This window comes from Haemaphysalis longicornis, unplaced genomic scaffold (genome assembly GCF_048455015.1).
Source record: "Haemaphysalis longicornis isolate Haplotype H1 unplaced genomic scaffold, Haemaphysalis longicornis Haplotype H1 scaffold_6, whole genome shotgun sequence".
Lineage (NCBI taxonomy): Eukaryota > Metazoa > Arthropoda > Arachnida > Ixodida > Ixodidae > Haemaphysalis > Haemaphysalis longicornis.
In genome coordinates this window covers 62,250,245-62,256,445 of record NW_027526407.1, presented here as the reverse complement: position 1 = coordinate 62,256,445, position 6,201 = coordinate 62,250,245, and positions in this window count along the sequence as shown.

The window sequence follows — 6,201 nt, the reverse complement described above, 5'->3', positions numbered from 1 at the left end:
TGCGCAAGCGCAGTGCGAAGCCCCAAATCGCTTGGGGGCCCCAGAGCGTTGGGGCCCCCTATTCTAAAACTCCCTAACAACTGCCAGGAATGCACGCGGCAGCTCTTGCAGACCGACACTCCTCCACGTCGTGGAGTGCTGCACCATATTCACCCCTCACTATTTCCCTCCCCCAACTGCCCTTCGTGTGGTGCCCTAGCCACCGTGTCGCACTCCATGTGGGCATGTCCTAATGATCGCTTCCCCTCCATAGCGTGTGACGAGCAGTAGGAGGGGGTGCTGGGTAGCTGGGATCCGGGGATCCAATCTCCCTGGTGAACCGAGCCATCGCTGTCGCCGTCAGGATCATGTCACCGGCCACCCCGCCCTCTTAACTGCATTGTACAATAAAGTTTCTCTCTTTCTCTCGCTCTCTCTCTCTCTCTGTCCTTCAGCTGAACTTGAAGCACTAATAGCGTTATTTGAATACGTGGACGAGATCGGTGTCACTTAAGTGATTTAAAACTACTACTGAGAACTTGATGTTCTTCGAACTCTTCACACAAATTCCATGATGTCTGCTTTTTTACTTCTTTTGTCCTGTTTCTCGAATAAAGAGCTTGCTCTTTATTAGAGAAGAACTTAGGAACTTAACCTTAACTCTCTCTCCGGGTGAATGGGTATTTGTGAGGATTGATCGGTTGACTTCGATTGGGAAGCCTACGACATGCGGGGTAATATGGCACTGTTGCACTGTCACTAGATGCGAAATATTTAATCGGGTAATGCTGTTCCTTACTCCGGAGCGGCTAGTGAGTTGGACTTGATAGGTAACTATCTGCGTACGTATAATTTTCAATGTAGCGTTACGGGCTTGCAGGGCACACAGTCGATAGTTTGCAGCAGCGAGTGGGAGTGCCAGGGCAATCGATGTTGTAAGGTTCACAGAGTGCCCGAACGAAACACTGCTTTTAGTGCGTCTAAGAGACATGAATTCAAGCGCGTACGCATGGAGCGGATGACATCACGAATCTCGCATTTATTCTTTAATGCCTTTGTCGATGAGTGTCGCAATTGTGGCCCTCTTCTTTATTAAGCTCGTAAGCGCGCGCAAAACCACACCATAACGGGTATCACGCTTCATGTATTTTGTTTTTATACGGCACGAATGTCATTAATAGGACAAAAAAAGGGTAACATATATGCTAACAGCGACGCCCCGATGCTGCTTTTTTCGTCGGGACTTGGTCTTCTGCCAAAAAAGTGTTTATTTTTGTCTCAGCAATATCAACGAAAAGGGTACACAAAGATAACGTAAAAGAATACAGATACATAAAACATAAAAAAAAACATATTAGTATTTTTGTTTTATGTATGTGTATTCTTTCCCCTTATATTGGCATTCTGCCTTCTGGAACAATGCACACCAGCATTTTCGTCACGTCTTATTGCAAAATATTTACATCCACTTTTGATCTCACTGTAGGCATAAAAGCAAAGTTGTGCTGGTGCGTTAGCTTGCTTCTTTTCCTGCGACCCTGAGACAAAGGCGGTATAATAAATGACTTATAAGATGTTTAAAGCACGCTTCTTTCATTGGGAAGCTTGCAAATCTGACCATATTAACACAAAAAAATTTAACCACCTTGAATGCTAACTGCAAAGGTTCTTACCCACCTAACGGAAGGTGAAAATTGTTATAATTGTATATATTTGCCGCACTTACTCAAGAATAAGCTCAGTTTTCATTTTTTAGATTTCTGTCTTGAGCTAAATCTATATTTATAGTTTGTTAAGGCAATGCGCTAGTTCTTTTCTCTTGTTTCGAAGTACTGTTGTTGAGACTTTCATTGCTCATAATGCAATGTGTTACGGGTAGTCAATTTTTCGGAGCGTAAAAAAATCATAATGCGTGTAGTGCCCCCGATAACATTTTGTACTTATTTGTATGCGTGCTGAGTTTGTGCAGTGTAATAAAGTTGCCTTGTGTTTATCCTGGAATAAAATTGACATCACGATTATGACATGATTATGCATTATTTCTTCTCTTAGAACAGAAGTGCACAAACCGCGTAAGCATTATAAAACCTTGATCTACCCTTATGCTCGCACGAAACCTTCGTATGCGCGACGCTATTCAACAACGAAACATTGGCGTAGGCAGAAAGTTGTGTCGGGGGGAGGGGGACACGTTTTTTTATATAAAGGGGGTAGCAGCAGAGAAGTGTGGTAGGATGTCATTTTGTGCTCTGTAGCCCATGGCAGAAAAAATTGGGGGGGGGGGGGTAGAGGGGGGGGGTTACATGTTTTGTTCACTGTTTGCCACCCACTGCATTAGAGGTAAACAACTGCTTGCTTTTATACACCAGTGAAAGATATGAATATAGAATAATGTTAGAGAGAACAAGCAAGATGTTTTCAGCAACACCGAGGCGAATCATACGACAGTATGCTTAAGTACGTTTCTCTAGTCGCGACTCTGTACTATTTAAGCTGGCAGTGACATGAGCCCTCAGCGGTGAGGCCCGCTGTAGCGATTTTCAAGTCGAATTATTGCGCTATTATTATAGATTATTATAGAATTATTATAGATGGCCTCACTTGTTCACCAGATCTTGCATCACGTCCGGTTTATTTTTTGTTCAGCCAGAAGAGTTCCTTCCTCACACAGGTGGCGCTAAGCTTCGTTAGCAGCTTAAGTTCCGCCATTTTCTGAATGTATGGGCTTTCATGGAAGCTTCGCTACCAGGTACATTTACCTTGGTTTTTAGACTCCCTCAGTCGATTCTGTTCCTGCATTTACATGGAAAGCAAGACATACCTGAAATTCATCAAATTTATCAGAGAGTAGCTGTACCGATTTATTAAGTTTTCGAACTTTTTCAGGTTAATTCAGAAGAGCTTCTTTCTAGGTGTTGAATGGAATAACCTAACTTGAAACGTGGACGCCAAGTCTTTGCTTTTCTGCCGCGTGATTTTTCTTCTGGGATGTACCTGCGCATGTGTAGCACTTCCAGTGCTCCTTTGTACCACTGTGGTTGCCCAGTGTTCTGGTTACCCATTGCGGTTGCCCACTCCAGACCAGACACTGCGATAAAATTTTAATTGAAACTCAATGCAAGTTCCGCATATGCCGTTTTCAGGAACTTCCAACCGACACACATAACAGCGCGACATTTTTCCCGGCCAGACTGGTAGAAAGGTAACCAGCTTTTGGCAGCAGCAGCTCACAATACATCGTAATAAAAAAAGGACCGGAAAAATAAGAGGCGAGTTAAGAAAATGTGCCTGAACGAATGTGCCAGAAAATTGAACCAACTTCTTCGGGAACGAGCTAAGATGCCAAGGCGATGACATTGTAAACAGAAAGATACCAAATACGCCACTGAAATGCGGCTTACGAGGCCTTAACTTTAGTGTTTATGCAGCGAATCGCCTCTCCTTAATTCCGTACCAGCGATAAAAAAAGAACAGGCCGATAACAAAAACGCTAATAATGTTTGGCGTGCGCTCAGCGAGCTAAACAACGGCGTAAGCAATGCCAGGCTCAACCTGGTTTCATTGATACTAAATTAGTAACCGAAATAATTTATAATAAACGGAAAGTTGAGATCACCAAGAATGACTAACTGGGGCCACCCTGACTCGAACACTGTCACTAGCAGTAACATTAGTGAAAAAAGTTTTGGTATTTTTTTTTGTCCGGTGCAGTAGGCATTGTCTGAGGGCTCTGGGAAGCGACCGCAGTTTCTTGAAAAACCAGCGTGATAAAACGACGTACATTTTACTGGCCAAGCCACAGCTACGTGGCTAAAGAGGAGGCGGAAATTTTCTTGATAAGGACAATCCACTTTCAAACAACCCAAATGAGGCACACCGCTTTAAATCTGGGGTATCGTTGTCGACAGAACAAATTCACAGTGAATTTGGCCTGTTTTTTGCGGAAGCAAAACGTAAGCGAGAAATCAGGGACGTGTCACGCATAGCTATGGTGCAGTGTAATTTGGTGCTTTGCTTACAAAGATCACAACCCAGCCATCAAATATTGCGCATAAAAGATATAAAAACACTTGGCATGTATTACAAAAATTAGGACGGCAGCTTATGTTGGCAAAAGAAACACATGTCTCCCAGTTAAAATCGCCGTCAACACCACAAGGCGATGAAGTTACGTTGACCCAAAAGCCAGTGAATAGCAGGTGTAGGGTTAAAGAAAAAGCAAAATCTTTTTTACCGTATCTATTTATTTCTTTCACTCTCTTTTACTAACATCTTTGATCTCTCTCGTTCAATGCAAGCTTTGTTGCCTTATCACCTTCCAGGCCGCCACCATCGCCAGGCTATCGTCTCCTGCTATGTTACAAGTCTATGGCGTGATCACAGAAAAAGACGGCTGCCACCATCGGTTATGTATGACACATAAGGGCACCGAAGCGCTACGCCTCATAACCACGCAGCGTACCGATGCCGCCGATTCCCACATTCGTCAAGCTAGAGTTCAATCAGCGCAGTTATGAATAAAGCAGCCAGTTTTCTTTGTTGTTTTTCTCTTGAGTTTGATCATGTGACCCAGGCAGCTTACTTGGAGGAGCGTGGACAAATGCCATGAATTGGGTCCACTTTGTCATGTGGAGGCTTGTACTGCCCTCTGATGTTGCTGTTACGAAAAAAGAAATAATATTTATTTTATTTCCAAATATAAAAACGAAATACGGCAGGTTATTTGTATCCTCCGTTATCGCTGACTTGCAAACAGCAAAAGTGTCTTTCGCTAGAAAACAGTTTTAAACCGCGCGTCATGCGACACAGCGCCTGGTGCAAATTGAAGAGGATTTTACGGCGCCGAAGGTCGGTGATTTTTTTTGCCCTATTTACGGCGGTAGCAGCCGCCATTTTCAAGCTGTTACGTGTACCGTTGTGTCAGTTTTACGCAAGTTGAAGTTTCCAATGTGTGACGTGTTCGTTCCCGCACATTAAGTTACATCACACCTTTTCAGCCAATGATAGCAAGGGCGTGATATGCAAGCCGTATCGTGGTTCAATAGCAAAGACAGGCCTACGTTGTCATGTCCACTGCATTTAGTCTAGTTTACCATTAGCAGCCAAGAACTATGAGCTTTTAGCAAAGAGAAATAAGCCAATCTTTAAAACTGGTTTCAGTAAACGTCATGAAACGTTAAAGCGACGAAAGCACACACAATCGATTGTCAACTGGAACCACGTGACCAAAACTGAAAGCAAATCAGAAAAGATTTCCTGCATATTCACAGTTCGCTGTGAATTTGTGCAGTCGAGAATAGGGCCCAGGGTGTCAACAAAAGGGAATAGCCAGGAACGCAATTTGTTTGCAAACATTGCGGCATCGCTTTACTTTATTGATGTGTATATTGGAAAGATAAAGCCACATATGCAAAAGTCGCGGAATTTTCGCTTGTCTACCAGCGTCATGGCGTCACTTTATTCCTAATACTGAAAGTATCTCAAGTGTCTGGCCCCTGGCTACAACTCGTCGCCACCCGCCAGATCCGGACTATTGCTGAAAACCAGGTTACAAAATCGTGAAACGGGATGGCAGTGCGGTGAAAGATCGTGCTGGGTATCATCGTGGGCGCGGCTTCACAAAACGGTGGTGCTAAGTTTGTATTCCGAAAACTGACGTGCCTTCGTTAGCACGGCCGGCGCGAACAGCAGTGCCACGCAGCTAGTAGTATGTGGAGCATGCGCGCCGGCTGCTAAAAATGAAAAAGGGTGAACTGAAGGGCTTGTTGGTACATCATATCGTTTGAAAACAGCGCGGAAGACGGGACGGAGCAAGTAATAGACGACACAAGCGCTGTGTCGTCTATTACTTGCTCCGTCCCGTCTTCCGCGCTGTTTTCAAACGAAAAAAATGAAAAGCCGGACGAACCACTGAGTGAAGCCAATGACTGCACGTACCAATGAGCGCAAGCTCACTGACAAGTGCCTCTAGGTTGTTTTGCTCGAGCTTATTAACCCGTAGCATGCACAGAACTTTGAGACGCAAGTAAAGGATGAAATCTTCAAGCCACCACCCTTTGAAGGCCCCTTTTTTATCGCGCTAAAGTGACCATTTTTTTACATGATAAGCCACATCCAAGTGGCTAGAGAGGAGGCGGGAATTTTTTGATAAGGACAATGCAATTGTTAACAGCCTAAATGACGAATACTGCTTTGGAAGCGCACCACGCGTTGCCACGCCCC